Source organism: Triticum urartu, chromosome 4A, assembly GCF_056163025.1.
Source record: "Triticum urartu cultivar PI428250 chromosome 4A, HENAU_Tu73, whole genome shotgun sequence".
NCBI classification, from domain to species: domain Eukaryota; kingdom Viridiplantae; phylum Streptophyta; class Magnoliopsida; order Poales; family Poaceae; genus Triticum; species Triticum urartu.
This window is the reverse complement of record NC_141876.1, coordinates 470,762,536-470,781,828: the sequence shown is the minus strand read 5'-3', so window position 1 is coordinate 470,781,828 and position 19,293 is coordinate 470,762,536.

Sequence of the window (19,293 nt, the reverse complement as noted above, 5' to 3'; positions counted from 1 at the left end):
GCGGCGCCGGCCCCGAAAGCGGAGGTGCTGTCGACGGCTTGAAGAGTCGCTCCTCAAAGACGCCAGGCTCCTGGGGTTGTCGCTTGGACGCCCTTTTGGCGATGTCATCGGCCTCCTTGTTGGTGCCACGGGGCATGTGCTGCAACTCTAGACCCAGGAAATGCTTTTCTATTTTGCGTACCTCCGCGAGGTATGCCTCCATGTGCTCGTCCTTCAGCTCGTATACCTTGTTGGAGAAGTTGACGAGGAGTTGCGAGTCGCCCCTGATGGTGAGGCGCTTCACCCCCAGGGTCGTTGCGGCCTTGAGGCCAGCGATGAGGCCTTCGTATTCCGCGATGTTGTTGGAGACCTTCTCGCCTTGCTGGAAGCAGAGCTGCACGGCGTAGTAGAGCTTGTCCTGAGTGGGTGATATGAGCACTGCCCCAGCTCCTGCGCCGTAGCGCGCAAACGCGCCATCGAAATACATGACCCAGCCATTTGGTTCTTCACTTCCTGGTGAGAGGGATCGGTCCTCGCCTGCTTCAAACCCCGGGGCATCAATCCATTCTTCTATGAAGTCGGCGAGTGTGGCTCCCTTGACGACCCTAGTTGTGCTGAACTCCAGCTGGAATGCTTGCAACTCGATGTTCCATTCGGCGACCCTTCCAGCAGCGTTGGGGCTCCTGAGTACCCTCTCTAGCGGGTAAGCTGAGATGACCTTGATTGGGTGACCTTGGAAGTAGTGACGCAGTTTACACGAGGCCGCCAAGAGCGTGAGCAAGAGCTTCTGAGGCATGGGGTACCGTGCCCTTGCATCCTGTAGTACCGTGCTGACGAAGTACACCGGGTGCTTGACAAGGGCGGGAGCGTCGACGGAGCTCGCGCCTTCCGGAAGTTGGGGCATCTCCTGGGGTGACGGGACCCCAAGAGCCTGGTCGCCCACTGGGGCCTCTGCTAGCCCGCGAATGCCGCCTTACTGGGCCTGATCACTTGTTGGCATTGCTGCAGCCTTTGCGGTGCCCTCTGGGCCCTGTATCGCCTCGGCTAGGGGCGCGTCACGGCGCGGCAGCCCCTTGGCTTGGCGCTCTTCCCAAACCGCCACTAGAGCTACGCTAGCGAAGTAGGGAGTGGCAAGGTAAAGCACCAGGGGCTCGAGATGGCGAGCCGCCACCATCACTGGAGGGCTGGTCAGGTATCTCTTGAGGTCTTGAAATGCTTGGTCAGCCTCCGGGGTCCACTCGAATGGGCCCTTCTTCTTCATCAACTTGAAGAATGGTAGGGCGCACTCTCCCAGCTTGGAGATGAAGCGCCCCAGCGAGGTCACGCAACCTGCAAGCTTCTGCATCTCCTTGAGAGTTTGTGGTGGGCTCATGTCTTCTATCGCCTTGGCCTTCTCCGGGTTAGCCTCGACCCCCTTGTGGGACACGAGGAAGCCCAGCAGCTTGCCAGAAGGGACACCAAACACGCACCTCTCTGGGTTGACGCGCGGGTCTACCTGGCGCAGGCTTGCGAAGGTCTCCTCCAGGTCTTGAATCACAGTTCTTGCCTCCCGAGACTTTACCACAATGTCGTCGACGTAAGCCTCGGCATTCCTCCCAAGCTGCTGGCTCAGGGCGATGTGCATCAGCCATTGGAAGGTTGCACCTGCGTTGTGTAGCCCGAACGGCATGCAAGTGTAGCGGTACACCCCACACGAGGTCAGGAAGGTCGTCTTCTCCACATCCTCCACTGCCATCTTGATTTGGTGATAGCTTGAAAACGCGTCCAGGAAGCACAGCAGGTCGCATTCGGCGGTGGAGTCGACAATCTGGTCGATGCGCAGGAGCGGGAACGGGTCTTGGGGACATGCCTTGTTAAGGTTGGTGAAGTCAACACACATGCACTCCTTCCCGCCTTTCTTTGGCATGACAACCGGGTTCGCCAGCCACTCGGGGTACCGAACCTTGCGAATGACACCTGCTGCCTCCAGCTTGCGGGTTTCCTGGACGATGAAGGACTGCTTCTCTGTGGACTGTCGCCGCGCCTTCTGCTTCACAGGGCGCACATTGGGGCACACCCTCAAGTGATGCTCGATCACCCCTATGGGGACCCCTACTAGCTGCTTGGGTTCCCAGGCAAATACATCCTTGTTCGCGCGCAGGAACCTCACCAATGCCTCCTCTTGATCTTGGTCAAGGTTGGCACCTATGGTGAAGGTGGCTCCTGAGGACCCGTCTTCCTCGCCCGGCGCATGCTTGGTTTCGGCCCTATCTTGAGTGAACAACTGCTTCTTCTTTGTTGGCGCGGCCTCCTTAACCCCTAGGGTGGCCTCGTTGGCCGGTCGCGCTGCCGCAGCGGTTTTGAGGGCACACTTGAGTGCCGCTAGAGCCTCCTTGGTGTCTCCAACTATGGTGAGGACGTCCTTGCTCCCGGGCATCTTCATTAGGTTGTAGGACGGATGGGTCACCGCCATAAACTATGCCAGGGCCGGGTATCCGAGGATGGCGTTGTATGGGAGGCCGATGCAGGCGATGTCAAAGTCGATCAGCTCGGTGCGGTAGTTGTCGCGAGTGCCGAAGGTCACAGGAAGGCGGATTTGCCCTAAGGGGTAGGTGGAGCCGCCGCCGACCCCGGAGAAGGGCTTGCTGGGGCGGAGCCGCTCGAGTGGTACGTGAAGAAGGCTAAAAGCCTCCACAGAGACCACGTTGAGACCGGTGCCGCCGACGATGAGGGTCTTGGTGACAGCTACGCTGCAGATGGTGGGCGTACAAAGCATTGGGAGCACGCTCGAGCCGACGGTGGTGACGGGGTGATCCCTCGAGTCGAAGATGAGGTCGGCCTTGGGCACTGCCCAACCCGGGGGAGCTCCTTACCGCACGGAGGCGGCGCCAATCTGGAAAAAAAATGGCTTGGTGTGACGGTTTGAGGGCGGTGCGTGCGAGCCGCCGAGGAGGGCTGCTACGGCAAGGGGCGCCTGTGCCGCGAAGCGTGCGGCGAAGAGACCGCGCAGCTCCTCCCAGGAGGCCACCGAAGATCTTGGCAGGTTGAGCAGCCAGGCGCGTGGCACGCCGGCCAGGGCCAGGGGAACCAGTTGGCCATGACCTGGCCGTCACCTCCGGCCTTGAGGACGGCCTCCTCATACGCCTGCAGGAAGGCCGCCAGATCTGCCACGCCGTGGTAGCGGGGCGGCATCTCTGACTTGAACTTGCGTGGCCACCGCACCTGCTGCAAGGTATGGGTGAAGGCCCGGACGCCCGCGGCGCATCCGCAGGCATCCGCCGACCTAACTGGAGGGATGGCGTCTGCCATGGAGATGGACGAAGCAAGCGGAGAGGCGAAGCTTCAGCGCACCCCTACCTGGCGCACCAAATTTCTGATTTCAGGTTCCGGCAAAACCCTTGAGGTTCGAACTCTGGGGTGCGCAAGAAGATCTATCCTCCCCCTAGCTCACGCTCTCACTAAAGTCTCAAAGCCTGGCTTGCTGAACCCGCAGAACAAAGGACACATAGTTTATACTGGTTCGGGCCACCGATGTGGTGTAATACCCTACTCCAGTGTGGTGTGGTGGATTGCCTCTTGGGCTGGGGATGAACAAGTACCAGGGAAGAACAGCCTCCTGACGAGAGGTGTTCTTGAGCTCGGTGAGCTTGTCTGGTCGCCTTGGTGGAATGGATCCGATCCAAGATGAGATGATCCCTAACTACAGTGGTGGCTAGTCCTATTTATAGTGGCCCTGGTCCTCTTCCCAAATATAAGCGGGAAGGGATCCAACAACGGCCAAATTTGAAGGGGGACAACTAGTACAAGTTATCCTGACAAAAGGTGGTCTTCGCCTGCCAAAGGCTCTGGTGGTCACGCCGTCCTGGGCTCCATGGTGACCTCCGTCCTGTCGTCCTGCTGGTCTTGGTCTTGTTGCACTGATATGAAACCTTTGCCCAATGCCTCGGGACTCCTCACCTGTGCTTGCCTCTTTAGCACCAAAGAGGAAATGAGTACACTGCGCGTGCCGGTGCCTGCCTGGCCTTGGTTGTCATGGCTTGCATCACAGGGACCTCACGAGGTGCCCTCCGCCTTGATCTCTCCGCCCCTTGCGAGCCAGCCTGGTGAGGCCGCCCCCGAGGAGGTCTTGCATCGTCCGCCTCGCGAGGCTTGGCCCCTCGCGAGGGTCTTTAGTGTTCGCTGATGAAGATGGGTCGTACAGGGCCGCCGGTGGAGCCACGCCATGGGTCGCAGGCAGGCAAGTCTGGGGACCCCCGTTCCCAGGACGCCGACACCGCTATTGGTTATTAATCGGAGAGGTGTCTCGGTCATGTCTATATAGTTCTCGAACCCGTAGGGTCCGCACGCTTAACGTTCGATGACGATTTTGTATTATATGAGTTATGTGTTTTGGTGACCGAATGTTGTTCGGGGTCCCGGATGAGATCACGGACATGACAAGGAGTCTCGAAATGGTAGAGAGGTAAAGATTGATATATAAGACGATAATATTCAGACACCGAAAGTGTTCCGAGGGTACCAGGTACATATCGGGTCACCGGAAAGGGGTTCCGGGCACCCCTGGCAAAGATATGGGCCTAATGGGCCAAGAGGCCGCTACGCCCCCCCCATATAGGCCGAACCAGAAGGGGAAGGAAATAGGGGAAGAGAGAAGGAAGGGGAGGGATTCGGCCTCCACCTTCCTTCCCTCCTCCCTCCTCCTTCCTTCCCCCTCTGGAAAATATGGTAAGGGGGGCGAATTGGACAAGGCCCCCAAGTAGGATTCCTCCTATTTGGAGAGCCCCCTTGGTTGTTCCCTCTCCCTCCCACCTATATATATGAGGGGGGACGTTCCTAGAGGACACACCAACATCTGTTAGCCGTGTGTGGCGCCTCCCTCCACAGATTACACCCTCGGTCATATTCTCGTAGTGCTTAGGCGAAGCCCTGCGTAGATCACATCACCATCATCGTCACCATGCCATCATGCTGACGGAACTCATCTACTTCCTCGACACTTTGCTGGATAAAAAGTTCGAGGGACGTCATTGAGCTGAACCTGTGCAAAACTCAGAGGTGTCGTACGTTCGGTGCTTGATAGGTCAGAACAAGAAGAAGTTCGATTACAACAACTGCATTGTCAAACGCTTCCGCTTTCGTTCTACGAGGGTACGTAGACACACTCTCCCCCTCTCGTTTCTATGCATCTCCTAGATAGATCTTGCGTGAGCGTAGGAATTTTTTTGAAATTGCATGCTACGTTTCCCAACAGTGGCATCCTATCCAGGTCTATGTGTCGATGATATGCACGAGTAGAACACAAAGAGTTGTGGGCGGTGATCGTCATACTACTTACCACCAATGTCTTATTTTAATTTAGTGGTATTGTTGGATGAAGCGGCCCGGACCAACCTTACATGGCCACGTTCATGAGACAGGTTCCACAGACAGACATGCAACTAGTTTTGCATAAAGATGGCCGGCATGTGTCTGTTTCTCCTACTTTGGTTGAATTGAATTTGACTGCGGCCTGTCCTTGTTGAAGGTTATAACATCAAACTTGATAAATCACCATTGTGGTTTTGATGCGTAGGTAAGAACGGTTCTTGCTAGAAGCCCGTAGCAGCCATGAAAAACTTGCAACAACAAAGTAGAGGACGTCTAACTTGTTTTTGCAGGGCATGTTGTGATGTGATATGGTCAAGACATGATGTGATATACGTTATTTTATGATATGATCATGTTTGTAAAAGTTACTCGCAACCGGCAGGAGCCTTATGGTTGTCTCTTTATTGTATGAAATGCAAACGCCATGTAATTGCTTTACTGTATCACTATGCGTTAGCGATAGTTGTAGTGGCAATAGTTGGCGAGACGACCACGATGCTATGATGGAGATCAAGGTGTCAAGCCAGTGACAATGGAGATCATGACGATGCTTTGGAGATGGAGATCAAAAGCACAAGATGATGATGGCCATATCTTGTCACATATTTTGATTGCATGTGATGTTTATCTATTATGCATCTTATTTTGCTTAGTACGGCTGTAGCATTATAAGATGATCCCTTAACTAAATTTCAAGGTAAAAGTGTTCTCCGTGAGTATGCACCGTTCCTACAGTTCTTAGTTTCGAGACACCACGTGATGATCGGGTGTGATAGACTCTACGTTCACATACAATGGGTGCAAGATAGTTTTGCACATGTGGAATACTCGGGTTAAACTTGACGAGCATAGCATGTACAGACATGGCCTAGGAACACTGGATACCGAAAGGTTGAACGTGAATCATATAGTAGATATGATCAACATAGAGATGTTCACAATTGATGACTACTCCATCTCATGTGATTATCGGACATGGTTTAGTTGATTTGGATCATGTATCACTTAGATGACTTGAGGGATGTCTATTTAAGTGGGATTTCTTAAGTAATTTGATTAATTGAACTTAATTTATCATGATCTTAGTCCTGATAGTATTTGCATATCTATGTTGTAGATCAATAGCTCGCGTATAGCTCCCCTGTTTTATTTTTGATATGTTCCTAGAGAAAACTAAGTTGAAAGATTATAGTAGCAATGATGTGGACTGTGTCCATGATCTGAGGATTATCCTTGTTGCTTCACAGAAGAATTATGTCCTTGATGCACCGCCAGGTGACAGACCTATTGCAGGAGCAGATGAAAACGTTAGGAACGTTTGACAAGCTCGGTATGATGACTACTTGATAGTTTAGTGCACCATGCTTTACGGCTTAGAACCGGGACTTCAAAAAACATTTTGAACACCAAGGAGCATATAAGATGTTCCAAGAGTTGAAATTGGTATTTCAGACTCATGCCCATGTCGAGAGGTATGAGACCTCTGACAAGTACTTTGCCTACAAGATGGAGGAGAATGGCTCAGCCAGTGAGCATGTACTCAGAATGTCTGGGCACTACAATCGCTTGAATAGAGTGGGAGTTAATCTTCCAGATAAGATAGTGATTGATAGAGTTCTCTAGTCACTATCACAAAGCTACTAGAACTTTGTGATGAACTATAATGTGCAAGTGTAAGGTCATTTCCCTACTTTGTGTTTTGGAGGACGATGACAACCCTTTATTGGCCTAATGTTATGCTAAGTGTTTCAGGTTTCGGTTTTAGGCCTTCTTTGGTTAGCTATTCTCTCTGAAGAAAAAAAGATCGAAGACGGTGTTTTCTACATGTTTGTTTATCTCTTTTGGTCATAGGGAACCCATACTATCAAGAGGGAATCCACATTGGAAAGTGTTGGGGGTATCATTTCACGTACACTTACCTCACCCCTCTCTTGCCTTCCTAAACTGTGAGAGAGAGCTCTTCCCCTTCTTTCCTACTGCTTACTGTGGGCTCCAGTGGTTGTACCGCTCTCTGGAGCGGTTGTAACGCTGGGTATTGGCGCTGACCAGTTTTGTTCGAGCGGTTGTACCGCTGCTTCCGGGCGGTGGTACCGCCAATGCTCAGCAAGGACTAGGGCGGTTGTTCCGGCCAGGCACCGCCCAAGTATCGGTCTGGCCTCTATTTTGATGCGGTACTCGTGCGGTGGTGGCCCGGTTGGTCCGGTCGTACCGGTACCACTGGTGTCCGAAGCGGTTCTACCACTCAGGACTTAGCCGCTCGAGTGCTCGAGGCCATGCGGTTGCACCAGCCCGATACCGCTCGACTACCGCACTCAGGGGTGACTCCCTTCTGTTCCTATGCAGTGGTTGGGTGGTGCCTGGGCGGTTGGTCTGTTTGTTCTTCTCAACCGGTACTACCGCCTGGTCGCTCGGTTGTACCGCCTGGTAGGGTTCTGCACGTAAAATGTGAGTCCCAGTTGTACCGGGACCAGGAGCGGTTGTACCGCTGTAGTATTGAGAACACAGTAACGGTTGGATTTTTAGGGTTGCTATATAAGGGTGCTTCTTCCACCTACCACATTTACCTCTTACCTCTCTCTTTCCACCATTAATGCTACTCAAGCTCTCTTTGCCCGATCTCTCTCTCTCTAGCCACTCAAACTTGTTGATTTGCTAGGGATTGAAGGAGGAGACCTAGATCTACACTTCCACCAAAGGATATTTGCTTCCCATACTTTCTTGTGTGTATTTTGTTACCCTTGGGTGCTTTGTGCACCCTAGACGGTTGAGGTCACCTCGGAGCCATATTCCATTGTGGTGAAGTTTCATGGTTTCGTTGGGAGCCTCCAATTAAGTTGTGGAGTTTGCCCCAACCTTGTTTGTAAAGGTCCGGTCGCCGCCTCCAAGGGCACCAATAGTGGAATCACGGCATCTCACATTGTGTGAGGGCGTGAGGAGAATACGGTGGCCCTAGTGGCTTCTTGGGAGCATTGTGCCTCCACACCGCTCTAACGGAGACGTACTTCCCTTCAAAAGGAAGGAACTTCGGTAACACATCCTCGTCTTCACCGGGTCCACTCTTGGTTATCTCTTACCTTTACTTGTGCTAGCTTATTAGTGTTATTTCTCTTGCTTGCTTGTTTGTTCGTTGTTGTTGCATCATATAGGTTGCTCACCTAGTTGCGCATCTAGACAACCTACTTTGTTGCAAAGTTTAATTTGGTAAAGAAACACGAAAAATTGTTAGTTGCCTATTCACCCCCCCCCCTCTAGTCAACCATATCGATCCTTTCAATTGGTCCTAGAGCCCCGTCTCTTTACTAAGGACTTTGTCGTTCGAAGAGTATGGTTGATACCGTAGACGGTGTGGAGGAACACTCCGGTGTGAATCCAATCTCGTCTACGGGCGATGGGGAAACCTCGATCTCTCGTGAGGAGTTCAATGTGGCCTTGGAGACATTGAAAACCTCCATGATGACTGATGTTGAAAGCATGTTTACTAAATTCATTGAAGGACTTAAACTATCCACCGCACCTTTGAAAGTGAGTGATCCCACCAACAAGGTGGCGGATGCTATCTCCGACAAACGGGAAGCTAGTAGTGAAAAGGCTCCTTCTTCTAGTGGTAAAAATGGCACCGGCATCTTTGCCCATGTGGAACCGCCACTTGTGTATGGTGGACCGGTTCCTTCCACTCATTTGAATCATGCCGGTCCTCCCCCTAAGATTGTGAAAATGAGGACTTTGATTCTTGGGTCTATCGCTTTAAGGGTCATTTAAATCATGTAAACACTAATCTTTGGAGAATCATTGAAGAAGGTTTCCATCCACATGATCCAAGCAACTTCACTCCTCGAGATGCCATGGATAATCAATTCAATGAGAATGCTCTCTTCATCATTCAAGATGCAATTCCACCCGAAGATCTTCCTCATCTTCGGCCCTTCGCCTTGGCCAAGGATGCATGGCTCTGTGTTGTCTCTCTCTACCGGGGAAGCGCAAGCATCCAACGCTCCAACTATGAAGTAGTGCAAGATGAAGCCGATGAGTTTGCAATGAAAGAAGATGAAGAACCTCGTGAGCTTTATCGGAGAGTAACCAAACTCGCGGTCTCACTCCAAGATCATGGGAGCAATGACATGGATGAAAATTGGATCAAGCGCAAATTCCTCAAGGCAATGATGCCGTACCACAAGGCCATGTCCTCCGTCATTCGTCAAAGGCCAGACTTCCACACTTTGACCTCAAGTGAAGTGTTGGATGAGTTTGTGGCTATGAACATCTTGGACAAGACCGCCGACAATGCGGTGCTTCGTTCTCAAAGGGCAAAGAAGCCCAACCTTGCATTGAAGGCCAAGGTTTGTGTTGAAGAAGAGGAAGAAGAGGAAAGCAACCCCGGAGATACAAAGTATGCCTATCATGAACACATGGCACTTGCTTCAAGGAAATTCTGAAGCAAGAAAAACTCAAGGCCAAACTTTAACAAGAACAACTCAAGTGGCACGAAGAGAAAGCAAAGTGTGAGGACTTGCTACAATTGTGGCAATGTGAGTCACTTTGTTGCGGAGTGCCCGTATGAGAAGAGGGAAGACAATGGTGGCAAGCTCATTCGAAAATACAAAGCCAAGTCTTTCCCCAACAAGAGCAACTTCACCAAGAAAACCCCTCACAAGGCGTTGGTGGTTCAAGAAGAGTACCATGAGGATGATGATGATGAAGATTGAGGGAGTCCTGGATTAGGGGGTGTCCGGATAGCCGGACTATACCTTCGGCCGGACTCCTGGACTATGAAGATACAAGATTGAAGACTCCTCCAGTGTCCAGAAGGGACTTTCCTTGGCGTGGAAGGCAAGCTTGGCGATACGGATATGTAGATCTCCTACCATTGTAACCGACTCTGTGTAACCCTAGCCCTCTCTAGTGTCTATATAAACCGGAGGGTTTTAGTCCATAGGACGAACATACAATCATACCATAGGCTAGCTTCTAGGGTTTAGCCTCTCTGATCTCGTGGTAGATCTACTCTTGTACTACCCATATCATCAATATTAATCAAGTAGGACGTAGGGTTTTACCTCCATCGAGAGGGCCCAAACCTGGGTAAAAACATCGTGTCCCTTGTCTCCTGTTACCATCCGCCTAGACGCACAGTTCGGGACCCCCTACCCGAGATCCGCCGGTTTTGACACTGACATTGGTGCTTTCATTGAGAGTTCCTCTGTGTCGTCACTTTTAGGCCCGATGGCTTCTTCGATCATCAACAGCGATGCAATCCAGGGTGAGACTTTTCTCCCCGGACAGATCTTCGTATTTGGCGGCTTTGCACTGCGAGCCAATTCGCTTGGCCATCTAGAGCAGATCGAAAGCTACACCCCTGGCCATCAGGTCAGATTCAGAAGTTTGAACTACACGGCTGACCTTCGCGGAGACTTGATCTTCGACGGATTCGAGCCGCAGCCGAGCACGCCGCACTGTCATGATGGGCATGATCTAGCTCTACCGTCGAACAGTGCCCTGGAGGCTGCACCCGCATCAGCTCTGACCCTTAATTCGGAGCCAACTGCGCCAATCGAGGATGGGTGGTTGGACACCACCTCGGGGGCTGCAATCTCTACGGCGATCGAGCTGAACACCAGCCCTATTCTCTGCGAAGCCCGTGACTCCAAGGAGCCGGACTCCTCTCCAGACTCCGAGCCCTCCGCGCCCCTACCGATCGAACCCGATTGAGCGTCGATCATGGAGTTCACCGTCGCGGACATCTTTCAGCACTCGCCCTTCGGCGATATTCTGAATTCACTAAAGTCTCTCTCTTTATCAGGAGAGCCCGTGCCGCACTATGGTCAGCAAGGTTGGGATGCGGATGATGAAGAAATTCAAAGCCCACCCACCACCCACTTCGTAGCCACTGTCGATGATTTAACCGACATGCTCGACTTCGACTCCGAAGACATCAACGGTATGGACGCCGATGTAGGAGATGATCAAGAACCAGCGCCTATAGGGCACTGGAAAGCCACCTCGTCGTATGATATATACATGGTGGACACCCCAAAAGAAGGCAATGGCGATGGAACAGTGGAGGATGACCCCTCCAAGAAGCAGCCTAAGCGCCAGCGTCAGCAGCGCTACTCTAAATCCTGCCAAAGCAAAAACGGTGATTCCGGCACGGGAGATAATAACACCCCGGACAGTGCCGAAGACAATCACCTCCAGCAAGATTCAGCACAGGAGGATGGAGAAGCCAGCCCTCAAGAGAGAGCGGCAGACAGAGAGGTCGAGGACGATAATTATATGCCTCCCTCCGAAGACGAGGCAAGCCTCGACGATGACGAATTTGTCGTGCCGGAGGATCCTGTCGAACAAGAGCGTTTCAAATGCAGGCTTATGGCCATGGCGAGCAGCCTCAAGAAAAAACAGCAACAACTTAGAGCTGATCAAGATTTGCTAGCCGACAGATGGACTGAAGTCCTTGCGGCCGAAGAGTATGAACTCGAACGCCCCTCCAAGAGCTACCCAAAGCGCAGGTTGCTACCCCGATTAGAGGAGGAAGCACCTAAACCTACATCACTAGCGCATGATGCGGCCGACCGGCCACCCCGTGGCCGCGACAGAGAGGCCTCTTGGCCCTCCACTCAAGCCGCACCCCGGCGCCGCTCAAAAAATACCAAGGCACGGGAAAATGCACCAGACCTGCGAGATATATTGGAGGACAAGGCAAGGCAAACAAGATCGATCTACGGATCGCGTGGGCGCCCCACGGCACGAGACGGTAATCGTCACTCCGGATACAGTAAATCCGGCCGGGCCGAACACAGTAGACAAAGCTCGTTTGAGCTGCGTCGTGATATAGCCCAATACAGAGGCGCCGCACACCCACTATGCTTCACAGATGAAGTAATGGATCATCAAATCCCCGAGGGTTTCAAACCCGTGAACATCGAATCATACGATGGCACAACAGATCCTGCGGTATGGATCAAGGACTATCTCCTTCATATCCACATGGCCCGCGGTGATGACCTACATGGCATCAAATACCTCCCACTCAAGCTTAAAGGACCAGCTCGGCATTGGCTTAACAGCTTGCCAGCATAATTAATTGGTTGTTGGGAGGACCTGGAAACCACATTCCTCGATAATTTCCAGGGCACTTATGTGCAACCACCAGACGCCGATGACCTTAGCCACATAATTCAGCAGCCAGAGGAATCGGCCAGACAATTCTGGACACGGTTCCTAACCAAGAAAAAATCAAATCGTCGACTATCCGGACGCAGAGGCCCTAGCAGCCTTCAAGCATAACATCCGCGACAAGTGGCTTGCATGGCACCTAGGACAGGAAAAGCCAAAGTCTATGGCAGCCCTCACGACACTTATGACCCGCTTTTGCACGGGAGAAGACAGCTGGCTAGCTCGCAGCAATAACATGACCAAGAGCCCTGGTAATTCGAATACCAAGGACATCAGTGGCAGGTCGCGTCGCAACAAGCAAAAGCGCCGCATTAACGGAGACAATGCTGAGGATACGACAGTTAATGCTGGATTCAGAGGCTCTAAACCCAGTCAGCGGAAAAAGCCATTCAAAAGAAATACTCCAGGCCCGTCCAGTTTGGACCGAATATTCGACCGCTCATGCTAGATACATGGCACCCCCAAAAAACCAGCCAATCACACCAACAGGGTTTGTTGGGTGTTCAAGCAGGCAGGCAAGTTAAATGCCGAAAGCAGAGACAAGGGGCTGCATAGCGATGACGAGGAGGAGCCCCGGCCGCCGAACAACAGTGGACAGAAAGGTTTTCCCCCACAAGTGCGAACGGTGAACATGATATATGCAACCCACGTCCCCAAGAAGGAGCGGAAGCGTGCGCTAAGGGACGTATACGCGATGGAGCCAGTCGCCCCAAAGTTCAACCCATGGTCTTCCTGCCCGATCACTTTTGATCGAAGGGACCACCCCACTAGCATCCATCATGGCGGATTCGCCGCATTGGTTCTAGACCCAATTATTGATGAATTTCACCTCACTAGAGTCCTTATGGACGGCGGCAGCACCCTGAACCTGCTTTACCAGGATACAGTGCGGAAAATGGGCATCGATCCCTCAAGGATTAAACCCACTAAAACGACCATTAAAGGCATCATACCAGGTGTAGAGGCCAACTGTACAGGCTCAGTTACACTTGAGGTGGTCTTCGGATCTCCGGATAATTTCCGAAGCGAGGAGTTAATCTTCGACATAGTCCCGTTCCGCAGTGGCTATCACGCACTGCTCGGGCAAACCGCATTTGCCAGGTTCAATGCGGTGCCGCACTACGCATACCTCAAGCTCAAGATGCTAGGCCCTCGAGGAGTCATCACGGTCAATGGAAACACCGAACGCTCTCTCCGAACGGAGGAGCATACGACGGCTATCGCAGCGGAAGTACAAAGCAGCCTCTCAAGGCAATTCTCCAGTCCGGCCATTAAACGTCTGGACACTGTCAAGCGCGCCCGGAGTAACCTACAACAAGACCGCCTGGCACGTTTCGAGAAAGCGTAGCAATGCGGCCCCAACCCCAGCCCTCGCGAACTTGCGAAACCAGTGTTGCGCGTACATAACTACGCTCTAGAAATACCATGGGCACAGGGGAGGGGCACCATCATGGCACGCCCGAAACGCGGCTTAAACCGCACTAGGGGCTGCCAATTTCTTAATTTTCTCTTATTTTCAGGACTCCATTCTTTGAAAGGCTTGTCCAGCAGTACAATTGCCGCACAAACGATACAACCAGGGAAACAGAAAGCTACGCCGCACTATGGAACTCTAAGGTGGTCTCTATAACGAGCAGTATACCTGTTTCACATAACATTCCGCAGCTCGCCCCTGGAAAGGACATGTTAAATAGTCCCATCTTTTGCTTATTGCACTATTTGTATTGTTCTGCTTTGATCGCAGCTTTTTTAAATAAACAATGCATAGCTTCCGTCTATTATTGCATTACTCTTCTTTACGAATATATGTTCATTAATGACATGTTGCACCCGTACACTTTGGTATGGCCAATACGCCAGGGGCTTAAGTACCCCACAATACAGTGTGAGAAGTCCGAACACTTTCACAAGTGCGGCACCCCGAACTTATAGCATTATATGCATCGGCTCCGAATAATGTCTTGGGTCAATAGTTGGGTTTGCTCGGCTCCTATGTTTTGGTACCTTACGTTCCGTTATATCGGCTAAGGTAGCACTAGGAGAACTACTGCGATTGTGCCCCAGTTGAGCTGGGCTAAGCACCTCAGTAGAGAAAGCTAAAATTGACCATCATGATGAGGTGAGAGCTGGTCACTGTTCGAGAGGTTTTCGAGTCCCTAAAGACTTATGCCGCTTAGAGCGAGGAGTCGGCTTTGTCCGGCCTAGGCGTGGATAGTGCCCCGAACTCGGTCTTCCAAACACTAGGGGCTTCGCCAAAATTTAAAATTATAGAATTCTATGGCTAAGTGAGAGTGTTCAAGCATTATAGTCTGATTGCCTTGTTCATTGTGTTGAGCGCCTCCCTCGAAGGACCCAAGAATGGGAAAAAGAGCGCTCATGTTTATCCCGAACACCCCAGCACTCGTGGCATGGGGGCAGAAGCCGACGACTCGCCATCTCTCAAATTTGATAAACGGCCGCACAGAAGGTAATATTTTAAATTCAAAAGCGTTGCTTAGCGCATATGAACAAGTTTTCAGCGTACAGGATCACAAATGCGAGTTTACTCAAAAATTACATCTTTGGAGCATTCATCCGCTATAAGGTGGGCACCCTTCAGGACACCCTCATAATATGCTTCCGGGACGCGATGCTCCTTGCCCGGCGGCGGCCTGTCCTTCACCAGCTTCTCCGCATCCATCTTGCCCCAGTGCACTTTAGCACGGGCAAGCACCCTACGGGCACCTTCGATGCAGATGGAGCGCTTGATTACTTCAAGCCGTGGACAGGCATCCACCAGCCGCCTCACCAGCCCGAAGTAGCTCCCAGGCAAAGCCTCTCTAGACCAAAGCTAAACTATGAGGCCCTTTATGGCCTGTTCGGCCACCTTGTGGAGCTCAACCATTTTCTTTAGCTGGTCTCTCAAAGGCACCAGGTGTCCAGCCTCAGCATACTGAGACCAGAACACCTTCTCCGTCGAGCTCCCCTCCTCAGATCGGTAGTAGGCGGCGGCATCAGACGCACTGCGGGGCAAATCTGTGAATGCTCCTGGAGAGTTTCGGACTTGGGTAAGTAACAAGTAATTCACTTTCATGTGCTTGCTTTGCATAATGAATGCCTTACCCCCCGCTATCTTCTTCATTGCTTCAATTTCTTGGAGGGCTTTCTGGGCTTCGGCCTTGGCAGACTTCGCGCTTTCGAGGGCTGCCGCAAGCTCGGATGCTTGCGTCTTTGAGTCAAGCTCCAAACTCTCGTGTTTTTTCACGAGAGCCTGGAGCTCTTTCTGCAACTCCTCCACCCGCGCCTCCTGCTTCCCTCTCTCTGTGCGCTCTGCGGACGCTCTGTTTTTGAAAGTGCAACTATTCCTAGGTGGTTTTGGTAATTCATAACAACATATAGCTCATTGAGCTAATGCTATTCCAAGATGACTATTTCAGGAAAGCTCAATGATTGGCATGGCATGGATGTGAAAGTGGAACCCTCAAAATGCTAAGGACAAAGGATTGTCTCAAGATCAAAAGCTCAAGACTCTTCATTTTATATTTTAGTGATCCAAGATCACATTGAGTCTTTAGGAAAAGCGAATACTATCAAGGAGGGATGAGGTGTTGCTTAATGAGCCTCTTGCTTCATGTGCTTAGTGATATGCTCTAAAACCCTCAACTACTTTCCCATATCCACATATGACCTAAACCCTAAGCCAAACTCGGTCCTACCGATTCTTTCTATCCGGCGCCACCGAGTTTCATTTGTCATAAGCCACTGCCAAACCCTAGCAATTCGGTTCTACCGATAGGGATCTCGGTCTCACCGAGATGGGATTGCAAACTCTATGTTTCCCTTTCGTAACTTTTCGGTCTCATCGAAAGAGCGAATCGGTCCCACCGAGATTGCAGTGTAAACTCTCTGTTTCCTTTTTGTAACTTTTCGGTCTCACCGAAAGAGCAAATCGGTCCCACCGAGTTTACCTGACCAACTCTCTGGTTAGCTTATTACCAAACTCGGTCTCACCCAGTTTGTGTAATCGGTCTCACCGAGATTACGTTATGCCCAAACCCTAACCATATCGGTCCTACCGAGTTGCATGTCAGTCCCACCGAAAATCTCTAACGGTCACTAGGTTTACCTTTTTGGTCCGACCGAGTTTGTTGATTCGGTCCCACCGAGATTGGAAAACTGTGTGTAACGGTTGGATTTTGTGTGGAGGCTATATATACCCCTCCACCTCCTCTTCATTCGTGGAGAGAGCCATCAGAACACATACACAATTCCAACTCATATGTTCTGAGAGAGAACCACCTACTCATGTGTTGAGACCAAGATATTCCATTCCTACCATATGAATCTTGATCTCTAGCCTTCCCCAAGTTGCTTTCCACTCAAATCTTCTTTCCACAAAATCCAAATCCTATGAGAGAGAGTTGAGTGTTGGGGAGACTATCATTTGAAGCACAAGAGCAAGGAGTTCATCATCAACACACCATTTGTAACTTCTTGGAGAGTGGTGTCTCCTAGATTGGCTAGGTGTTACTTGGGAGCCTCCGACAAGGTTGTGGAGTTGAACCAAGGAGTTTGTAAGGGCAAGGAGATCGCCTACTTCGCGAAGATCTACCGCTAGTGAGGCAAGTCCTTCGTGGGCGATGGCCATGGTGGGATAGACAAGGTTGCTACTTCGTGGACCCTTTGTGGGTGGAGCCCTCCGTGGACTCGCGCGACCGTTACCCTTCGTGGGTTGAAGTCTCCATCAACGTGGATGTAGGATAGCACCACCTATCCGAACCACGGGAAAAACATCCGTGTCTCCAATTGCGTTTGAATTCTCCAAACCCTTCCCTTTACATTCTTGCAAGTTGCATGCTTTACTTTCCGCTGCCAATATACTCTTTGCATGCTTGCTTGAATTGTGTGATGATTGCTTGACTTGTCCTACAATAGCTAAAATCTGCCAAGAACTAAAATTGGGAAAAGGTTAAGTTTTTATTTGGTCAAGTAGTCTAATCACCCCCCCCTCTAGACATACTTTCGATCCTACAAGTGGTATCAGAGCTTTGGTCTCCATTTGCTTTGATCTCCATAGCTTTTGGTGGTCATAGCCTTGGTTTCACAACCTAGGAGAGTATGGCGTCTAGCGAGGGAAATTATCACCGTAGAGGTCCTTACTTTGATGGTACTAATTTTGCTAGTTGGAAGCATAAAATGAAAATGCATATTCTTGGACATAACCCCGCCGTTTGGGCTATTGTGTGTGTTGGTTTGCAAGGTGACTTCTTTGATGGGAAAGAACCAAACCGTGAAGCTACCGCGGATGAGTTGAAGATGTTGCAATACAATGCTCAAGCTTGTGATATTCTCTTCAACGGATTGTGCCCCGAAGAATTCAACAAAATCAGCCGTCTTGAGAATGCAAAGGAAATTTGGGACACTTTGATTGATATGCACGAAGGTACCGACTCCGTCAAGGAATCCAAGTTGGATGTGCTTCAAAGTCAACTTGACAAGTTCAAAATGAAGGATGGTGAAGGTGTCGCTGAAATGTACTCTAGGCTTGCTCTCATCACAAATGAGATTGCCGGCTTAGGAAGTGAAGAGATGACCGATAGATTCATCATCAAGAAGATTCTAAGAGCCTTGGATGGAAAATATGATACCGTGTGCACATTGATCCAAATGATGCCCAATTACAAAGATCTCAAGCCAACGGAGGTGATTGGAAGAATTGTTGCTCATGAGATGTCACTTAAGGATAAAGAGGAACTTCACAACAAATCAAGTGGTGCCTACAAAGCCTCATGTGAAGCCCCTACATCATCAAGTGAGAAACAAAACTTCAATGAAGAATTGAGCTTAATGGTGAAGAACTTCAACAAGTTCTACAAGAGTAGAAGCAAAGATAGAAGCTTCAAGTCAAGGTCCTACAATGACAAAAGATCTTCTAGTCGAGAGCGAAACTGCTACAGTTGTGGAAGACCCGGACACTATTCCAATGAGTGTACGGCTCCCTACAAGAGAAGAGAAGATTCTCCAAAAAGAAGAAGCAAAGAATCACCACCAAGAGAGAGAAGGAGTAGAGATGATCGTTATGAACGAAGATACTCACGGAGAAGCAAGGATTCGGAAAGGAAGGAAAAATCATCAAGGAGCTACACAAAACGAAGACATCAAGCTCATGTTGGTGAATGGGTATCCGGCTCCGACTCCGACAGCTACTCCGAGAGAAGTTATCACTCCGACTCCGAAGATACTCAAGATGAAGGTGTTTCCGGTCTAGCACTTGTGTCAACCAACTCTTACGACATATTTGACTCACCAAATGAAGGAATTGGAAGATGCTTCATGGCCAAAGGTCCTAAGGTAACACACCCCGAGTATGTTGATTTCAATAGTGATGAAGATGACTTGTTAGGTGATGATTTGCTTGTTGACAACTCTAGTGATGAATACTATGATGAAACGTCAAGTAATCATGCTAATCAAGATAAAACGAATGACAATGATAAGGAGAAGATTGAGGCTCTAACTAAAGAACTAAACACTCTTAAGTTAGCTCATGAAACTATCTTCGAAGATCATCGAGAACTTTTAAGAGCTCATGAGAAATTACGCTTTGAAAAGCTCAATCTTAAGCAAGAGCATGAGTTCTTAAAAGCAATCAATGATGATCTCTGCAAGAAAAGTTCTTCTTACATTACCAAGCGTTTACTCTTATCCACTTACATGCCTCAAGTCAAGTCTAGTAACAAGAACAAGAAAGATTCTTCCTCTAGCAGTAACAATGATCATGCTAAATCCAATATTGTTGCTTCTAGTAGTTCTCTTGAT